Source organism: Prionailurus viverrinus, chromosome B4 (genome assembly GCF_022837055.1).
Source record: "Prionailurus viverrinus isolate Anna chromosome B4, UM_Priviv_1.0, whole genome shotgun sequence".
Taxonomy (NCBI): Eukaryota; Metazoa; Chordata; class Mammalia; order Carnivora; family Felidae; genus Prionailurus; species Prionailurus viverrinus.
Window position 1 is genome coordinate 92,546,560 of NC_062567.1, and position 22,899 is coordinate 92,569,458.

Sequence of the window (22,899 nt, forward strand, 5' to 3'; positions counted from 1 at the left end):
CCCAGCATCAATCGTCATCTGAGTAATTCACCCTAGCAATTAAAAAAATAAATTTAAGATTGTGGAAACTGTCAGGGAAGATGCTTTGGTATATAAAACTAAGAAGTCACATCTTCTTTAAAACTTTAAATTCTATCAAATGACAGACTGTAAACACATTAGCCTTCCTCACATTAAAAAGTATCCATGCACTAGACATTAAAAGAAAATCACTAACAACTTTTGTTTCTTTTTAGTCTAAAATCTTGCTTCTAAACCCAAAATCCTGTTTTGAAATTAATGTCAAGCAATCATTTGGGATCATTATCTGCTCAAGTTTCACACAGGAGACATACTAAAAAAAAAAGGAAAGAAGAAAGAAAGAAAATCTGACAACTCTATATTTCATGGCAAATAGAGATTGACTTGAATCAAATGATATATTTGGGCCATCTTGATGACTGTTTTCTGCAATATTGAGTCAGACAGGAAGTTACACCAATTTTATTATTAAGATGAGTTGAAACTCCAGATGCAGTATTTTTTGACATGGTTATTCATCATCACAGACCACAGATAAAATCAGAATTATCCATAACTTTGTACCAACACCAGAACCACTATATTATTTTTAAACACTCAAACTAAATTCTAAACTCAATACATATTTTTTGAAATAAACTTAAGTGAACTAAATGTTTTGCGAGGTTTTTCACCTGAGGATAGCACTGTGCAGATTAACTAATGAATTCATACATAATTTTTAATGAGAGCCATAATTCTTATGAGGGCAGACAGTTCTTGGTTTACTGGTGGAAAACAACAAAGCTGAGGTCCCTGGTTGGGAATTAGACCAGGGATGTCTCATGTCACTAACTTTCATTCCTTGGTCCCCCACATCCGATTACAATGGAAGATCTGACTAGTCTTTTAGTGAAGTCAGCTTGCAAAGGCAGGGCCCCCAAGATGCAGTTATGATAAAAAAACATCTAGATTTAGTGACTTAGTCCATTTAACGTTTCCCTTTCTAGATTGTAAATGCAAGCTAGGTCATCTTTTCCGCAATGTCAGTGTGGGAACTACATAAGAAAATATCCGCTCCACTCAGTATCTTTCATGTATTTTTCAGTTCTGTCCAAGTGGATGTATTTGTAACTCCATTCTCTTTAGGATGGATACACATTTTACGAGAAACTTCTTATGATTGCGGTAGGATCTTTATTTAGAGATGCTGAATAATTGCATGGCATTTTATTTCAATTTTCAACTTTGAGGCTAAAGATATTTCCCTAGATATCACAAAGATTCTCTGCTGACTCACTCATATACAGCCACCCAAACAGATACAGACATAAATCTCAGTATTTACCCTCCTAACCTCGCACTGTTAATGTCACGAAAGATTCTCTTACCTGTTTGGAAATTGACTGGATGTTGTGATGAGTTTGATTTCCATTTGTGCTCTTTGTGTTATTTCCTCATCATAGCAAGCTGGACTAATCATAAAGCTTTCTAAGCTTGTGTGCTGAGATGAAGCCTCATTTAGTCACCTGGAGGTAACTGCCTGGTACTATTTCTAGAGACAGTGCTGATCCCAGGCCTGCTGTAGCAGCCCGTGCACTCCCAAGAGATACCCCAGGTGCTTGCTGTTTCGACAGTTTACTAGAATTGAAATTCACGGGGATTTTTTTTAATGGTAATTAACAAAACTATAAGATGAGAAATTTGTGGACTATAGACAAGGTGTATTGCATGAAGGATTTTCTTTTCTTTCTGTCTTTAAAAAATGATATGTTCACAAGGTATTTTCACGAAAAAGTTTTTCTAGAAGTTCCACTATTTCCTCTAAAATATACTTACTCTGTGCTAGGGAATTTACAGATATTTCAACTCTCATCACAACTTAGAAAGCAGGGATTATTATTAATCTTTTTACCAATGGGGAATTTAAAGTGATTTAAGCAAAGCCCACCTAATGAATCTGGTATTCAAATACAGGTTGGTTTGATTCCATAACTGGCGATTTTTTTTTCCACTTCACCATATGCACATCATTATGATTTAACACAGAGGGATTTCAGATAAATGATTGTTGTAATTATTATTAGTAATGAAATATTTGGTCTGAAAAACAGGAGGAAATAAAGATAATTAAGACATGATCTCTGTCTTTAAGGAACTATCAGTCTGTTAGAATAAGGGCAATTGAGACATTATAGGGATTCCAGGAATTATGGGCTCAAGATATATGGCATAACTATCAAGGTTGCAAAAAAATCATTTATACATTACTGGTGGCACGGTAAATTGATTTTTTAAAGAAATAGGGCACTGTCAAGAGTCTTAAAAATGTTCATGATCTTTGATCCACTAATACCTCACATGCATATTTATCTTAAGGAAGTGATTTCAATGAATAAAAATAAATGGACACAAAGATTTTCTTTGCAGCATTATAGAAAAAAAATCAGAAGCAACTTAAATGAACATCATTGCAAAAAGGGTAAGTTCATTATGGTGCATCAGTGGGAGGTTAATTGTGTAATTGTCTCTCCCTTTCCTGCATCATTAGTTGACCTTCTCTACTGGGTCTTTCTTTCTTTCTTCTTTCTTTCTTTCTTTCTTTCTTTCTTTCTTTCTTTCTTTCTTCTTCTTTTTTTTGATGTTTATTTTTAAGAGAGACTGCATGCGTGTGTGCAGGGGAGGGGCAGAGAGAGTGGAAGACAGAGGATCCCAAGCTGGCTCTGCGCTGACAGAAAAGACCCCATGCTGGCTCAAACCCACGAACCACGAACATCATGACCTGAACTGAAGCCAGAAGGTTAACCGATTGAGCCTTCCAGGTATCCCACTACTGGGTCTTTCCAATCTGCTTACAAATGTGCTGTAATATTTCTTATGTTAAAACAAAAGCCAAACAAACCAAAAGATCTCCTTGTTGGCCTTCATCCCTTTTCCTTACCCTCCTTTCAAACAAAAGTCTCAAGAATTGTCTGTATTTATTGTTTCCAATTCCACAATTTGACCTGCCATTCTCCCTGTATCAGGTTATACTAAACCATCATGGCTACATCCAGTGGCCAAGGCTCAGTCTTCATGTTGCTTGATCTGCCAGGAGCCTTTGACATAGAGGATCCCTTCTATGATACGTTTTTCTCACCAGGCTTCCAGGAGACCACACCTTGGTTTTGTTTCTCATTCACCAATCACTTCTTTTCAAATCTTCCTGACCTTTCTACGTTGAATGGTCATGTGCCCAATTCTTCATCTATTACTTTTTTTTCCTAAATTACAGTCTCAAATTAACCAGGACTCATTCTCAGAACTCAACACTTGTATATCCATTGGATACGTGACATATCCACCTGGATGACGGTAACATAAGCTCTGACAGTTATTGTTTTTTTCTTTTTTGCAATGCAGGTGCCTGACTTAAGCTGTGATTGCTGATGCATCCACATCAAAGAGGCGTCCAGTTCAAAAAAGGCATCCACTTCGAAGATGGCAAACTCCAATTAACACATCTGCTAGCCACACAACCCGATAAAGAGCTAGGCTGCTTACCCCTACCAAAACTCCCTTGTTTTAGAGATCTTGGTTGATTTCAACAACTGATCATTTGGGCCACTTGCTTTTCTCTTCCCATCCATATGTTTTAAATTTATCAATAAAGAGTGAGCCATGAAACCCTCAACCCCCACAAAAGCAGAACCCTGGGTGCATGCTTGCATTCTCTCTCTACCCGTGATCTTGTTGTGTGGCTCCAGGTGTGTTGTGCATTTGCCAGATGCTGTAAGTAATAAACCTTTATTTTTTCAAACTTTCCTGATGGTTATCACTGAAGAGCATCTTGCAATCATAATAAGAATTGCAAGGGCCAGTTCAACCACAACCTTGGTTATTGATAGACTAAGACCAGCACAAACAATGACTAACTTGATCTTGTCTACATTGAACTCTTGATTCCTATCTTACCAACCTCCACCCCAAATCTGTTCTTCCTTTAATTTCCTTCCTCTCCATAATTGGCAACTTCAACCTTCTGTGTGCTCAGGTTAGAAACCAGGCATCATTTTTGCCTCCTTTCTCCCAGGACTCACAGCAGCTGGCAAATCTAATCAGTTCTACCTTTGAACAATATTCAGTAGACCACTTCTCACCACCTCTGCCATTACCACCCTAACTCCCATCATCTATCACTTTGGCTACAATAGCCTTCTAACTGGTCGCTGCCTCTACTCTACCCGCTGTAGTTTATTTTCTGAACAAAGCCAGAGTAATTTTTTTTAAGTTTATTTATGTATTGAGAAGGGGGGAGAAGACACACACACACACACACACACACACACACACACACAGAAAGCGAGTGAGGGAGGGGCAGAGAGAGAGGAAGAGAGAGAATCTCACACAGGCTCCATGCTCAGCTTAACGCAGGGCTTGGTCTAACAGTGCATGAGATCATTACCTGAGCCAAAGTCAAGAGTCAGGCACTAAACCAACTGAGCCACGCAGGTGCTTCTTTAAGCCATAAATTAGATTGTATCACTACTTTCCTAGAAACCCTCCAGGGGCCCCACTTGTTCTTCCCAACAGCATCCTCTCTTCCTCTGTCCATCCCTTCACCCCTGTCCCAGCCTGCATCTTCTACCAATCTTCCCCGCATTTTACCCCTTCTGTTCTGGTCTTCTTGCTGCTCTTCAAACACAGCAAGCTCTCTCTGACCTCAGAGCCTTTGTATGTACTGCCTCACTGTTAGGAATACTCTTCCTGAGATATATGCAGGGCTCATACCCTCATTTCATGCAGGTCTCTACTCAAACAATACCTTTTCAGAGATGCCTTCCCTAATCAGACTATTTTAAAATATCACTTTGCCTATCTGTCACTGTCTGCCTCCTTACCTTGCTTTATTTATTTATTCTACTTCAGCACTTTCCATCATTGATTTATAATATTCTCTCTGTATTAGAAGGCATTATTTAAGATAGGGATATTGGCAATTTTGCTTACTGTTGATTCACAGAAACTAGACAATGCCTGGCTTACATTAGAAGCTCAATAATACCTTTTGAATGAATAAATGAATTAAACACGTACATAATCTAATATTCAGTGAAATAAGCATAATGCAAAGTTGTATACTTCCATACATAATACAAAGTATGTATACTTTATAACTATATAAATGTGTTAAAATCTGTAAAGGGATACACACACATTAAAATAATTCTGAGTAATGGTTTTTGAATACAATGTTACATTGTTAGATTAATTTCCAAGAGTTTTAAAATGTAAAATCACCATATATATCTGGGAAATGATATCAGTTGGCAGTTACAGAGAATGCAGTTGCTTATTTTGAGAAATGACTAGCTTCAACCACAGATCTCAGGGGAAAGTAGCCACAGTAATTTCAGAGTTGATACCAATCACATACACTTGAACATTATCTCCTGTTCAGGATAGCACACCAGTTAAGTGCAACAATTTGGAGTCAGATGGTCTGGGTATGAAGCCTAGTTATTTCACTTAATAGCTATATGACTTTGGGCTCATTACTTAACCACTATCAAGGTCAGTATTATTTTCAGACTTTTTTTTTAGATTCTCAGCAAAATTGAGTGAAAGGTATAGAGGTTTCCCATATACCTCCTATCCCCACACATGCTAGTCTACCCCATTATCAACATCCTTCACCAGAGTGGAATACTTGTTACAATTAATGAAATTATGACACACATTATAGTCACCTAAAGTTCATAGTTAACATTCGTGCTCACTTTTGGTGTTGTACATTCTATAGGTTTGGACAAATGTATGATGATATATATCCACCATTATAGTATCATAGGGTATCTTCCCTGCTCTAAAAATCCTCTGTGCTCCATCTATTCACCCCTTCCTTTTCCTGAACCCCTGGCAATCACTGATCTTTTTACTGTCTCCATAGTTTTGTCTTTTCCAGAATATCATACAGTTGGAATCATAGGAGCCAATCTCAGATTGCTTCTTTCACTCAGTAATATGAATTTAACTTCCCTCCATGTCTTTTCATGGCTTTTTTTTTTCACTCCTTTTTAGCACTGAATAATATTCCATTGTCTGGAGGTACCAAAATTTATTTATCTGCTCACCGACTGAAGGCTATCTATGTTGCTTCCAAGTTTGGGCAGTTATAAATAAAGCTGCTCTAAACACCAATGTGCAGGTTTTTGTGTTCAAGGTCATTTTTTTTTAGTACCCTCCTTGGAGGGTTGTTGTGGGGGTTAATTGAGATAAAGCTTCTAACATGCTTAGCACACTGCCTGGAACCTGGTATGCATTCAATAAACGTTACCACTCATTATATTTTTATTATTAAGCTGGCCAGATAGTTTTGCCTTATTTCACAGATAAGGAAACTGAAATTCAAAAAACTTAAATGGCAACCAATAAGTGGCAAAATTAGGGCTCTTAACCAGGCCTTCTAATTCTAAATCCAATTGTCCTATTATGTCATGTGGACATTCTGCAGAAGGCAAGCAAAGGCTAGACTCACTCTGCTTAGTATGGAAAATGATGCTTTGTCTCTTAGTCAACTTTACTGTCATTTTATTTAAATTATAATTTACAATGAATTTTATACACATAGCAACTCCTATAATATATCACAAGATAATTATATGTCTTTATTAATGAACTAGTTAACAATGTTTAAAGGGATGAGGGAGATGGGAATGGCTAGTTTAATCAGATACATTGTCTGTAGATCACCTTGTAAGCACCAAACAAAGATTCTGGAATCAAACAAGGAATTTTCAAAATTCACATGTAATCACAATTACTAAAAAACTTTTTGCAAAAGATGTTTATTGAGAAACGTAAGCTGCCAAAAATATAGAAGTAACATGAGAATGACCATGGCTTGAAATAATGGTGTGTTCACCTGGGGATTCAGGAAATCTGGCATAACTAGAACACCTATGACCTGGAAATAACTATAAGTCTATTTACATGAGAGACTAAGGAACTTCTTGGGAAGAAAACTGTGCTAAGAAAATTGAAGACTGGCTCTCAAAAGAGGGGTTTAAGGACAATGGACTCAAGTGAAATGGAAGAGGAGGTCTAGACTTATAACAGAACTCTGGAGAAGTCAAGCCTGAAACAAAACAAAACAAAACAAATTTTGGGCACTTACAGAACTAAGGAACACACAAGAATGGTAGAAGGAGGGCACGAGAGAGATCCCCTTTCTTCAGCGATGAATACAGAGCAGAGCTCAGTCCACAGAGTGCTCAGTCAGCTAACACACACAGGTCCTCAATGAGGAGAGTCAGCAGCAATCAGAGAACAGTGTCCTTGGTGCATGTATCAATGGCACCAGCATCAGTGCTGGAAGCCTCATAAAGACACAGGCAGATATCACCACTGCCGACAGACAGCCATGGCAACTTTGAGACACAGAAGACTCCAGAACAGGTGATCCCAGTGAGCAAGGGCAGGAGACTTCTTTCTCTTCTATATGCCATACAAAACGAAAAGAACTGTGTGTATGCGAAAGCCAATGTCTTCTAGGGATTCTCAGCAAATATCAGGGTAAGAAAATTGAAGAAGGCTGACCATCTGGTTAATAGTCGGTGCTGATATGTGTGGGGAGGCAGGCAGTAGGGAGATTGCCAGTAATTCCCATGTTGCTAGGGCAACATGGGATTCTTTGACTTTAGGGATGTCGCATACTCCAACATGCTATTCTTTTTGTCACTCTGCAACTGCCTTACTCTATCATCACTCAGTTCTCAGCTTACATGACCCTTCCTCAGGGGCTCTTTTGCCACACACACTACTTCTCGATTGAAATTAAATTAAATTTCTTATTCCCTCGGCTGAAATTAATTCTAAAGATGGTGACCGTTAGTATCACTCAAAGTCTCAAGAAAGTTCAAATAAATAATCAAGATGTTGGAACAGCTTCAGAACAGAATAATAAGAGATGAGATCAATCTTTAATGATTTTCTAACAAGCTACAAATAAAAATTTCACAGTAAGTCTAGAATAAAATAACATAAAATTTCACTCATTGAATGTGTGAGAATAAATCCACATGTTATTAACTCATCAGAAATCTTCTGAGTACATTATTTTTCAATTTTGTATTACCATATAATAAAAATACAGCAGCAACATTCATTATTCATATACCCATTAGAGTATATATATGTCATTTCTGTTTGTATTGCACTGAACTAGAGAAATATATGGGAACCTCATAATTTATCATTCCCTCTACTCCAAATGCAATAATAAAGTTTTGTAATTTATTAACATCAGTAGAATCATTCTTGATAGAAAAAGAAAACAAAAATCTTAACTATTTCTGGTAAGCAAATGCAGCTTATTTGATGTGCTTTCTTTACAGTGTTCAATTTTTGACTATTGCTGGCTGTCATGTCTTTTGAGGAAGACAATTGCTAAAGAACAAATCTTCAAAGACAATTTATTGGGTTCTCTGAGTTCAAAATGTATTTATTAGAATTTTAATAATAGATAATCTATCTTCCACTTCATCTAAACATCCTGAGATAGACATAAAAAAGTGAGTTTATATGAACCTCAGCCAAGTAGATAGGTGTTTTTTTTACATTAGAGTTTTCCTAGCCTTACAAAAAAACATTGGCAGCGAATTAAATCTTACCAAGTGCTATTATGTACCTTTAAGGCCAAATGGATATGTGATTTGTAAATATGTTTACATATTTGGTTTATTATAATCAATAACTTTATCAGCTCTGAAGATAATCATGAAAACTAGGGAAAATTAGGAAAATTTCATGCATATCAACAAATGATTAGACTCCTGCTGTGGATCTGAAAATGAATTAGCAAGATAGAAAACACCATTTGAGAATTTACATTGTGAGGAGATCAAAATAAACACTATGTAAAATAAAAGCTAACTTAAATGCCACATAGACTGTGTCTTCACATTAAAAAAAAATTGAGCTTGATTTAAAAAAAGTGTAACTCAGTTGTCTAATCAGGGTGGCAAAGAACACGTTATAAAATAAGAAATAACTAATCAAGGAGTATGAATAAGTCCTGTCTTCTTTGTTCTTCACTCTTTCCTTTTGCCTGCTGCTCGTTTGTTTCCCTGACGTGCAATGGGTGTTTACTTGATTCACTCAGGAAATATTTACTAAGCGTCTAATATATGCCAAACACTGTATACATTGGGCATAAAGTGGTTATTAAGGCACTATTTCTGCTCCCTCCCCCCATTCTTTGCTGTTCTTATCAAAGTTCTCCACTTTTGCTCCCATCTCCTGACATATGCTCAAGAATTTTCTTCCTCTTCTGTCTTCCACATCATCAGCCCTTTCCTCACTACTGGATTATTCCAACAGGTACATAAATATACACAAGCCATCTGGAAAATCAAACCTTCATGGAGTCCACATCTCTCTGTACTGATTGTCCATGTCTTTGCTTCCCATCACATGAAATGTTTTTGAGCAAATCCTCTATTGTCTCTGCTTAATCCTTATCTCTGGTTCACTCTTCAACTGCTCTGGCCTGATACTGACCCAACTAAAAGAAACCAGTCTTGTCCAGATCGCCAATGACCTCCAAGTTGCCAGGTCCAAGAGAAACATGCATATTCTCATCTCTTTCTCAGCACCTATTTGGTACACTTGACTACTCTTTCCTTCTTGAAACTTTCTACTCTTAGCTTCTGTGGCATCATATTCTCCCAGCTTTTCAGTGGGAGAACTTCAGTGATGTTCCTTCTCATTTCCTTTTTTGCCTCTTCTTCCACCCAAATTCTAAATGCTGATGGGATTGAGGGCCTCTTCCTGGACACTTTTTATTTTCAATATGTATCTAAGGAAATATTGATCCAGTCCCAGCCTTTGCACACTCTGATGTTGTTCAGATATCTACCTCCAGCCCACGTCTGTCTCCTGAGTCCCATAGTCTCATGCATCTAACTGTTACCTGATACCTCTAAGGAGATGTCTAAAAGGAACCTCAAATTTAATATGTCCAAAATTGAGATTCAGATTATTCTTAAACCTTTTATTCTTCTAAGTTTCTCACTTTAGCAAATTGAACTACAAATCATCCAATTGCAAAAGATAACAATCTGGGGAGCACCTGTAAATCCTTTCTCTCCCTCATATACCACATCCATTCCATCCTCAAGATCTGTCAGTTCTGCCTCCAAATACACAAGAAGTCTTCCCACTTTGATCTATCTCCACTGTCAGCACCAAGTTCAGTTACCATCATCTATTTCTTGGGATACTATTATAGCATTCTTGTTCCCATTCTCGTCCCTTTTCAATCCTTTCTTCACATAGCATCAAAAGAAAACTTTTAAAAATGTGAATAAGATCACATCTGTTCAATCCAAAAATTCTTTAAGGCTTCTTTCCCACTGCTTTTAGAATAAAGTCCTAGCTTCTCACTATGGCCTACAAAGTTCTACATATTTATGTCTCCAGCTTACTTTGTCAGTTTCATCTTCCTGTCTTTCCAATGTTCTAGCCACACTGGCATGCTCTCTACTTTGCAGACCTTTTTACTGGCTGCTCCTTCTGTTTCCAATGTTGTTCTGCTAAATCTTGAATTGCTTTACTTTCATTCTTTAGGTCTTGGCTCAGAGTCCATCCTCATGGAGGCCACTCTAACCATCTTATCTAAAGAAGCACCCCACCCCCACCCTCATCACAATCTCTATCTCAGTACCCTGTGTGCTTCTTCCATAGGCCTTATTAGAACCTCTAATAAATACATTTGTGTAATACATATATGTATAAATATATATATATGTGTATATATATACATATACAAGAGAGAGTATCTATCAATATACTATCTATATCTATAAATATCTATATACTATCTCTATAGATATCTATGTCTATATCATCTATATCTGTATCTATATATCTGAATGTTAGAAATTTGAGGAGTAAGCCACATTTTCCCTGTTCACCCCAGTGCCCATCAGAATTCCTGGCACATAAGTAGATGTTCAATAAATACTTGTTGGCCAGACAAATGGAAGCAAACAGAAAATAACAAATAATTGTCTAAAGGCCCTGGTAGAGGAAGAACAAGGGGCTTCATAAGCATCTTTTAAGGGTATCTAATCCTTCCATCAGGGAAGAGAAATAAGGTCAACTTATTTCCCTGACCATACCTATACACACTGACCTTCACTTCAGAGAACACTCCAATGTACCCATAGAACAAACCACATTATTTAGCCATGGAGTATAAGTTTGTCTATATGTGTTAAATATATATACACATATATTACATGTATGTTATATGTACCTATATTAAATAAAACACACTCAAAACTAAATATATCACTACATCATGTATTTTGTTTTAAGTGCTGGGTATATTGTTCTTAATTCTTTATCACAAGTTAAAGATTCTGATTGAAGTCTAAGCATCACATGTATATTTCCTCTAAAATAAATGTATTTATATAAAATTTCAGCAAGATAATGTCTCAAAAAAGTTGAGAGCCATGGGAGAAGCTTACATGTACTTCTTACAATAAACAATGCCCAGGTGTGATATTTCTATTTTTTATCATTAGAGGTCTTACAGCACTGATTTTTTTCACAACATGGACATATATGTTCACTTGGAGATATATATATAACTTGGAGATATATATTTATATATATTGGAAGAAAATATATTATATATATATATTAAAATTACAAAATACATATTAGAAAATCCTTACCGATGAGAAAAAAAGAACACTTCAAATGTTTCATGAATAAATCATTTTAAAGAAGAGGGGGTTTTCATAAAATAAGCCCAGTCCGAGACTTGTATATAAATGTACAGCACCCAACATAATGCATGTCACCGACACTTGGTCACATAGCAGTACAGATCATGGGCAGAATCTTAGAGAGAGCCGCAGCACTCAGGTAGCCTGACCAGCTTTTAATCAGCAGCTTGTTGTAAATAACATCATAACAGGTGATTCAGAAGAATCAACGGTCACAGTGATATAAATAAAACACAGGAAATCACAGGGAGTCCTGATGACTATGTTGTCCAGCTTACCTACCTATCTGAGGTGTAACAAGCATCTGGAAACATGATGCCCACATCGGAATGTGCTGCTGGACTGTACAGTTTAAGACTATTGTGAATGTGGGCACACACATTGGTTTAGCTGTTTTGCCAAAAGCTAGCAAAGGAGAGTAATAACAGAACATCTCTTCCTGCCATATCTGGACCTTGCCTACCTCTCTTAACTTGTCTAAACCATTTTTCTTTCTTTGCTGTGGCTGTGGAGTTTGATTGTGAAATCCCTGAGCACTTACAGAATGACATACACTATCAAAGAGAGGTAGGAACCAGTTGACACAATAGGTCAGTGATGAGGGAAGAAGGGGATGGGGCCAAGGGGATGATTAAGGAGAAACTTGAACACATAAAGTTTTATATCAATAATAATACTAAGAGCTAATGCCTAGGTAGCACTTGCTATGTTGCAGTCACTGTAAGAGGTTACCCGTAATACACTGACCTAATTCATCTTTGCAACGAACTCATGAGGTAGGTAAAATTATTATCCTCATTTACTAATGAGAAAACTGAGGCTCAAAATGTTAATGGCTTTCTCAAGATTACATGTCTATTAAGTCATGAACATTCTCCCCCTCTACACACACACACACACACACACACACACACACACACACACACACGGGATTCATTATCATGGAGAAGATCATAAACTAGTTAAAAAAAAACTACTGTGGCATAGTAGAATGAGAGTTGAATGAAAACGTGATATAATAACACAATATATCTCATAAAATATAAAGATTTAGGTTATGATCCTGGATTTCCCAGGATCCAGTTGGGCACTTTATAACACTTTATAATATTGGAATACAGCTTTCCTTTTTTTTTTTTTTTTTGGAATGCAGCTTTCTTAGCTCTAAATGGATAGGGCTGGATTCTACAATGTTAAGGCCCACTGTGATAATTAATTTTATGTGTCAATTTGGGCCACGAGATGCCCAGATATTTGATTGAACAATACTCAGGGTGTGTCTGTGATTGTGTTTCTGAATGAAATTAACATTTGAATTGGTTAACATAGTAAAGAAGACTGCCCTCCCCAATGTGGGTGGGCCTCGTCCAATCTCTTCAAAGTCTGAATAGAACATAAAGGCTGAGTACGAATACTGCTCTCTCTGCTTATCTGTCTTCAAGCTGGGACATTGGTCTTCTGCTTTACGACTGGCTTCGACTAGAGCTTAACACCATTGGTTCTCCTGGTTCTCAGGCCTTTGAACTCATACTGGCACTATATTATTGGCTTTTCTGGATCTCCAGCTTGCCTACCACAAATCTTGGAATTTCCTAGCCATCTTAACCATGTAAGCTAATTTCTTATAATAAATTATATATTTATGAATATGAATATATATTCATTCCCTATTGGTTCTGTTTCTTTAGAGAACTCAGATTAATATGCCCATCTAATAATACTCACAATCTATAACAGTTTTTTCAAATATACTATGACTGAATTCTTTCTCGCACATCCTCCTTGAATTTGTAGAAAGTTTTTGTTTCCACCCTATAGACATAAGGATAAAAACAGATGGTGTGGGGGTGTAGCAGAGTAGACTGTGGTTACCAAATTGAGAGAATATTTATTGGAAACCTATAAGAGTCAGTTTTGTCTTTTGCCCACATTGTTGAACAGAATGCTTATACAAACGAAATAGTCGTCACCCTCTAGTTTAGCTCCCTTGTCTGACAGCAAAGAAAAAATACGAGGTTATATGGAGTTCTCACTGAAAAGAAACAAATGGTTATACTAAAATAATTATTGAATTATTCAGAAAATATGAGCAACATCAGCTTTAAAAAAGCTGTCTTTGGGGCTCCCGGGTGGCTTGGTCGGTTAAGCGTCCGACTTCGGCTCAGGTCATGATCTCGCAGTCTGTGAGTTCGAGCCCCGCATCAGGCTCTGTGCTGACAGCTCAGAGCCTGGAGCCTGTTTCAGATTCTGTGTCTCCCTCTCTCTCTGCCCCTCCCCTGTTCATGCACTGTCTCTCTCTGTCTCAAAAATAAATAAACGTTAAAAAAAATTTAAAAAAAGCTGTCTTTGCAGACACAATTTATTAAATTAATGCAACCTTATAAAAAGTAATATTTTTACAAATGCCCTTCTTTGTTTCATAAAGTACTGTTTTATTTACTCCATTAGGCAATGATGAGCAAATTATACTCAGAAGAGGTGTGTAGAAGAAGTCGTATTTTGTGAGATTTTAATCAATACTAGTTATGGGAATCAGGTATATGATACAACAGTTAAAATGCCTTTGTATATTGGTATCAATGATGGGGCAGTGAATTTGTAGTTAGCCCTAAACGTACTGTGGTACTTTTTGCAAACACATATTAGATAGAAATTAAGAATCAAGGCATGTTAAAGTGATGGGATCTTAGAGATTATGTTGTCTTAGCTCTCTCAATTTACAAATGTATTTATCAAATAGGCAGCTTCCCATGCACACAGCTATTGGGAGGTCACACAGCTAGACCCGGGTTTTCAGAGTTCCATGCCAGGAATCCTTTCTCTTTACTTGCCATATCTATAACTAGTGTCAATATTTTGAGATATAGCATTTCAATATATGATTCTGTGAGAACATAAATAATTAACTGCTTTCAGCATTGAATAAAATTTTTTCCAATGTGGTATTTTGGAAACTTCTTATTTAAAAAAGAATTAGGCCTGAAATGGCACTATGAATGTAACTTTTGGCATATCCATGTCAGAATGACCTACTCCAACTCATAAGAAGGAATTAGTGTTTGGGTGTATTATTATCACGTAGATTTGGCTTATATTACATATCTACATGGAGTACAAGCCTAATTTAATAAGAGTAAGCTGTTAATTTTGTCTTCAAAACCAAAAATTAGAAAAAATATTGATCATATCTTATTCAAGTAAATTTTTTGATTTGGGTCATGCTGAAGTTTTGTTACTGAAGCATTTGCTGTCTGCTTATGTGCCAAAGAGAATGGTCATGTTAAAGTATTGTATTGTCCCTAGAATCCCTGCAACATCTCTACAAATTTCATCACACCAACACCTTTTCACAGCCAATGGCATCCAGGGGCCCATTCTGGGCATGGAGAGTTAGTAGCTTCCAATCACAGAGATAGGAATTGTGGGTCAGTAAACTAAAGAAGCATCTCAGGGGGTTTCCAGGTCAATAACAAATTGAAATGTCCAGAGTTGGATAAATTTAATTGGGAACATCAAGAAGGAGAAATATATGAATTCAAATAGATAGAGGCCAATACTTATGCAACAAACATGGAAGTTTGAAGTTTGTGGTAAGAAGATGTACAGAAGATTCGCTGGGCCACTGGATAACAATTTTTCAGACAGTTCCTATGGACTCAAATGTGGGAATTCTGGGGTCATGTCTGCATAAAGAAAGATTTTTCTATCATTCCCTATCACCTATCAGAAGACAGAACCGTTTGTTTTTACTTTCTAAGTGTAATTAGGTCATTTCTCCATATTGATGAAGAAATATTATACAAATTGACAATCATTCTATAGAACTGTTGGTCATACCTCTTCCTGTCTGCTGCTAAAATGTGTGTGTGTGTGCACATGTGCGTGTGTGTGTGTGTACGCTCTTACGTTCATGGCAGGGACTAGTGTAAGAGGCACACAAGGTGCAAGATACAAGGAGGTGCTCAATCTTACAGTTGAGCTGAGGTCAAGTATTTTGAATATTTCGTATTAGAAATGGGACCAGAATCAGTCTGTTTGCATGACTCTGGGAGTGAGGACCTCTTCATATTTTGTGCCCTTTGTGCCTCTTTTGCCTCACTCCAGTCCTGGCCCTGTGTGTGTGTGTGTGTGTGTGTGTGTGTGTGTGTGTGTGTGTGCATATGCATGTGCATTTTAACTCCAAATTTGGGTCTTTAATTCTTATGCTCTTTATAGTTAGGTTGATCAAGGCTATTTTGTTTTGGCATTTGAAGACACCTGATGCTAGCCATTTACGTAGTAAGTAAATTTACATACACTTCATAGCAATACTATATGAACATCCATTGGCTCTTTACAATTGAATAAAGGTTTACCCAAGGCCACACAAGAATTAACAGAAACAGGATTGGAATCAGTCTGCTTCCTGGTTCCTTGCTTCCATCACACCACCCACTGCCTTCACATCCAAGGACAGACTGTTGACAGTCTTGATGAATGTGTGAACATGCTGGGAACCACAGGCCATTGCACTGGAGTTTATAAAAACTGAACTTTAAGATGATTGCTTTTACAAAATGAAATTTCTATTTTTTCCAGTCCTTGTGAACATTTCAAAATATAATATAGAAAAAATAAATATCATTCCTATTTTCACCAAAAGATAGCAGCTAATATTTTATATATCTCTCCCCGGGCTTATTTTCTCACATACAAACAAGATACTATGTGCCTTTTTTTATTATTATTGCTTTTAAAAGAAATAGCCTTATACTCTATGATGTTATCCTTTTGTTTTTACTTAATATCTGATGCCATTTTTCTCGGTTCAAATATGGGTTTATCTCATATAAATATTTAAAATTGTTAAAAATTAATCTTCATGAGTGGACCTTTATGTTGTTTCCCGCAACATTTTTATCCTGCAACATTCTTTGTACATTTCTTGTATTACTTTCTTAGGATTTATAAAATTAGAATTACTGGGTCAAAATCCATGGCTTTTTGAGAGACTTTTGATAATTTTGCCAAATTACCAGGGAGGTTATAAAATGCTCATTTCCACTGACAGTTTTAGTGTAGAGCTGGTTGCCTTTTAATAGGATTAATGTTTTTCTGTATTTAAGATAAGCCCATTCATTTAAAATTTTTGCTGTTATTCTATGTCATCAGTTGTTCTTATTTCTAGAGCCATCAAACACTGAAATCAATTATTAAAAAATTTTTAAAAAATATTTATTTTTGTGAGAGAGACAGAGAGCAGAACAGGGGAGGAGCAGAGAGAGAGGGAGACACAGAATCAGAAACAGGCTCCAGGCTCTGAGCTGTCAGCACAGAGCCTGACACGGGGCTCGAACTCACGAACCGCGAGATCATGACCCGAGCCGAAGTCAAACGCTTAACCAACCGAGCCACCCAGGTGCCCCTGAAATCAATTAATTTACTCATTCATTCATTCATTTATTTTTCAAACACTTATTGTGTACACAGCAAGTTTTACATGTGATAGAGGAAAATATAAATAAGAGTATTCTCCCTCAAAAATTACCTGTGTGACCACACAACATCAACTGATATGAGGCACTGGCTTAAAGAGTCATGAACTATCTCATTTAATCCTCACTACAACCAAATGGGGTGGATTCCATTATTTTCCCCACGGTATAAATGAGGAAACTGAGGTGTATTGCTCAACATCACACAGTTTGTAAATGGTAGAGTTAAGATGTAAATTCTGGCAATTTGACACTATGCTCTTAACCACCATGTTATAATGTCTAAAAGATATACACAAATAGATCCAATATTAGAAAATATATGTGGTAAGACCAGTGTGTGTGGCTCCTGGCCAGAAACAGGATACGGCATGTAATTGGTTCAAAGCAAAAAATTCTTGACATGGTAATAGAACCTCAGGTGCTGATGTGGTCTCTCCCCCTAGCTAAGTGATGTAGAAGGTACTGAACCTGTAGTTCTGGCCTCTTCAGATCTGGTATATTTCTTACCCTTACAGGCCTAAGCTCAGCAAACCAATACAGACATGACTTCATGATAGATCAAGGAGAAACAGAGGAGCTTTATCCCCTCACTTGCCTCTTAATCCTGTGTACATTCCTGATGCTGCTTGACTGCCTGTTTGGGAGTCATCTGAAAAGAAAACAACCTTGAACTGAGTCTGAGTTATTCTTTCCAGTCTTTGACTCTAGACTAGGAGTTTGGACCTGTTCTAGCTCACCATTTCCAGCAAAATACCATAATCGTTAAAATGTTATAATAGTTCAAAAGAGAGTTAAGGTGATCAGGGATGATTCTACTACATCTCTTGGCTGGATGGGCCTTGATGGGTGGAACTTCAGTTTGGAAAAGGATGGCAAGAACATTTCCATAGAATCCATAATAGGCAGGCAGCATTGCACGCCTATAGAAGATGTTGTATTGGTGGGGGGTGATAAAAAATCCAGTTTGACCAAAGGTTTTGGCATATATATGGGGTATGGTGGAAACAATGAACAAGGAATGCAAGTTAGGTCCAAATTACTGAGAGCCTTGATTGCCACGCTATGAAGTTTTATTTTGATTTTGCATGTTCTGGGAAACCACTAAAAGTTAAACTATTGAGCACAGCAATAAAATTCCTCTATAAATGGTTCTCAAAATCCCTTTGCAAATTCTTAGCACGCAGTTTCCCCACCAGGACATTTACATATTCCTTTAGATCCAGACATCCAATACTGCCAATTGTTCCCTCCCCACACACACCATGTCATTTTATACCCCCATGCCTTTCCCTTGCTTATTCTTTTCTGAATTGTTTTGAGCCCCTCATTTTTTTTTTTATCAAATCTTACTTATCCCAAAAGCCCCGCCTAAGTGCTACTTCCATGATATCCTTATCCCAAATCAGGAATTTCCCTTTTTCTTTCCTACAGCTGATTTCTTTCTGCCTTATTTACTTGCTCTGTGTGGATATATTACTGAGAGGTTGACCCAAAAGCAGTTTCTAAGGACCTTCTTTCTCCCTTGCCGCTTCCAATAGAGGGGTTGGAAAAATAAAGTACTCATTTCTGGAGCCTTCTATCCAGCTAAGTGTGGTCCCATGGCACAGTTCTGACAAATAGGCAGGGCACTTAATAGGGAAGCTTATGCTTCCTTATAAAGGATACAGGCACCAGGGGGAAGCTCTCTGCCTCCTCCTCCTGCTTTGAACACAGACATGATGCTCAGAGACGTGGCAGCTACCTTAAGATCATGAGGTGGAAAGCACAAAGTCAGACGTACAGGCCAAGGATGGCAAAGTGAAGAGATGGGATGTTGTTGAACTACTGCATCTGACTAGGACTGCTCACATACGGACACCTTACATGTGAGAAATTAAAATTATTTATTGCATGAGCTAGTGTTTTGTTTCTTGCTGCTGAGTACATTCCTAGTGGATACAATCTACTTGCCCATCATTACCACCAGATTCTAAGTTCTTGGTTTAATATATTTTAAATTCCTTGATGAACATTTTCAAATATCTTTGTCTTTCCATTTATTTTTTTTTATCCTAACCATTTGTTAATAGTGCTGAATAAGTGCTGAATTGACTGACTATAGTTTCATCTACCAATGTGATCAATTTAACTAAGAGTGAGAAAGGAAGAAACTAAATATAACAGCTAACTAAACACTACTTAATATACTTTCTTTAAAAATATCCTGTGAAACACCTTTTAGATTTTAACATTTTCCCATGTTGATATATTATTTAATCTGGACAAAGCTGAACTCATAATGTTAAATTTCCACTTTATTTAGATGAACTTTGGAATGGAAGACATATTAGTACTTTGTTTTTGCAAGCTATCATGCAAGGAAAAGATAAACAACTAGCAGGAGTCATGTAAATACAGCTGGACTTTCCAGTGATGTCATCGTGTTTCATTGTTTATCACTCCTTGTTTGCACTATTCCCCAATAAATACATCCAGGTAAGCATCTGCTATGTTCATTGAACTCCAAAGATCCACCCTGAAGTAATTTTCAGTACTTCTGTCCCAATAAAAACTTCTTTCATCTAAAATTAATAACCAATTGCTGTCATTGAATGGGAAGACACAAAACACACAGAGTCCCTAGAATTTATTTTGTAGAAGTCAATTATCAAATGTTAAGTGGGAGACCTGCCCAGTATATTTTCTGATGTTGGGTAATAATATTAAAAAAGTTTAGTCTTTAAGAATGTAGACAAAATATCATTACTTTCACAGAGGTCATTTCTCTTATTTTCTTGGTACACATAAATATCAGTGGTAAAAGGTCAGTATGCATTAACCACTTTTAGATTGACCATCTAACTTTGTAACAATTACCTGAGTGTAAGTTTTAAAGGATCAGTTTCTTCAATATTGAATTAATGCAACAATGCTGCTCTTGTATATAATAAATATAAAATTTATACCACAAACTCATGTTGCCTGGAAATGCTTATAAGAAAGCATTTCTAAGCTAAATTTGTTCAGAATTTAAGTAGTTTCTCAAAGAGAATGAGGATGCTATATGGTGAGACATGTATCTAGCATTTAAAGTGACAATGAAAATCTCAGCGCCAGGCATATTTTTCCCCCTTAACAAATTAGCATAATTATGTGTCTGTCTTTCACAGGAGGACAAAAGCTCTATGAGCCAATTAGCTTTAAGACCTTGTAGGTAAGAAAATCAAACCTAATTGAAATGCACCACAGCAATTCCGTGACTGCATATCTTGTCAGCATTAACTAGGATCTGACAGATTATTCTTCTAAAGGGTAATGCATATTAGCGAATGTGCAATGAAGCATCTAACAAAAAGTCAGGGCACTCTCTGGTATCATTGTGATTTGTCAGTGACAGTGAGGACAGGGAGATGAAGATTCGCTATAATAAAACTTCCCATCAATAAAAATACAAGATGAAAAGGATTATCTTCAGCATAGATGTTAGATGTTTGCATTTGATGGGCACAACTGCAGTTTTCAAACTGATGCAAAATGACAAGGAAAGGTTCTGTTCTGCAATAATAGTTTCATGGGACATTATTATGAACTGACAGGTGCCTACAAAATATGATATCCTCCTTTTCACCTTGTTTGGAGTTCATGTCAGAGTTCAGTAAACATGTCCCCAAATGTGAAATTCTTCAGGCTTGAAAGGCTCAAAGGCAAAGCGAATAGAGATAATAATTCAATCTAGCTGACTCTTAAATACAGAGAACAAACTAAGGGTTACTGGAGGGGTGTTGGGGAAGAGGATGGGCTAAATGGGTGATGGGCATTAAGAAGGGCACTTGTTGGGATGAGCACTGGGTTTCATATGTAAGTGATGGATCACTAAATTCTACTACACTATTATTATTACATTATTACACTATATGTTAACTAACTTGGATTTAAGTAAAATTAAAAAAATTTTCAGTTTAGCCGATTAAATAAGTAGAAGTATTTACTTTCTAAATAATTCTGGGTTTTGGGGGGGGGGAGAGGGGGAACTAGCTTCCAAAATGCTTCAAAGTGAATACTATAGCTGTTAAATAAGTACTCCCAATCAAACAATATCGTTCGGTAGAGGTTGGCCTCCATGTAAAACACAACAGAAATGCTAGCCTGTCAACCCCAGGCAATTCTGATCTCCAGGATACTTTAATTGTATATTTCCAGATTACTGAAGCAAATGTAGGTTGTGCTGGATATTTACAATTATTAATAGCAATACTAACATTTGAACACTTCATGTGCACTAGTTCACTGAATTTTTCCCACACCCTTATGCAGGTTCCATTACCATGTCCACTCTGCCAAAAAGAAAACTGCAGATGAAGAGCAGAAGGTCAATAACTTGCCCAGGGTCAAATAGCTATAAGCAGTGGATATAGGGCCCAACTCTATGGCTACAGCATTATCCATTATATTGCCCTGTAAAGTCAAAATGGATTCCAAAGCAGGTAATAAAGCAAAATTTCAGTGGTTTCCTTTAGCACTGACTAATATTTACCGCGAGATTTTCCTGTTTTTAAGACATGACTTCATTTTAGTTTTTCAGCTCACTTTATGTCAGCCAAGAACCCCTCAGAAGATACATTATGCAATTGGTAGGGATTATCAATGTGATTTCCATCTTTCTGCTATGTTTTAAGGATGGTTTAAAATTTTGCTTTTCCTCTTCACCAGCTGACCTTTCTTTGTCATCTTTTTTTTGTATTCTCCCCAATTAGGGAAGCCACAAAATCCCAGAGGTGTTAGAATAGAAGAGTTAGCTCACAGCATTGTAAGATGCTGTTCTAAATGTCAATATAATTGTACAAGAGACCCTGGCAGTAGAGAGGATGAACAGAACACTTCAGAGGTGCATAAATGTGCTTACCACAGGAACCCACACTACCCTCCAAAAGGCGAGCTTTAGAAATGCATCAGTGCAAATTGTTCCAGAACACAAGAGCTTTCATGAAACATTAACAGTGATTTACTAGGCCAGGTGGACAACTTGTTAGAGCACGTCACTAAAGTGCTTTAAAGGAGAGGAGAGAGAAAAATCCATAGGCTTGCTCCATTTAATCCCCCAAGGAATAGGTTTATTTTCTGCTGTGTGCTCACCTCTAATAAGATCACAGCACTTTTAGAAAGGATGGATATGACTTCTCTAACCCACATCTCCCATCTGAGAAACTGCAATAACAATTAACTATTAATGACAAGAAGAAAATAAGCTTTCTTTTTCCCTTGGCAATCTGTCACAATGAACTCAGCTGGTAGTTGGAGAAGCAGTTCGGTTTGTTTCTCTGTCAAAAGGATATCATCTTAGGGGGAAGAAACGCACATTCTTCAGGAAAGTGGCCTTCTCACAGATAAAACTAGAGCTAAATGATTTTTACATTATTATTGCAGATGCATTTCCATTTTCATAAATCATGGGCAGATGAAAAATGTCACTAAATAGAGTCAGCAATAAGAAAAAAGTACCTTTTGCTTTCTGGGGCTATACAAGCAACCCCTAGTTTAATTGCTTGGTTATTTTGATGTTCTTTTTTCTGAAAATCAATGTTTGGGCATCAAATTAATTCTAAATTTTATAATCTGGGGTAAGAGTTTCAGCACATTCTTGGACATAATTTGCTGCACTTTGA

At 36.9% G+C, this 22,899-nt stretch overlaps 1 protein-coding gene and 1 long non-coding RNA gene across 2 annotated transcripts in view; one reads left to right on the forward strand and one right to left on the reverse strand.

Moving 5' to 3' along the window:
* Positions 1-22,899, reverse strand: part of PTPRR (protein tyrosine phosphatase receptor type R) — a 245,859-nt gene that overhangs the window by 133,546 nt on the left and 89,414 nt on the right. The gene's annotated exons all lie outside the window — the stretch shown is intronic.
* Positions 13,309-21,652, forward strand: LOC125171135 (uncharacterized). Its single transcript, XR_007154201.1, has 3 exons — positions 13,309-13,389; positions 19,560-19,732; positions 21,551-21,652. It is a non-coding gene; the product is annotated as an uncharacterized LOC125171135 (long non-coding RNA).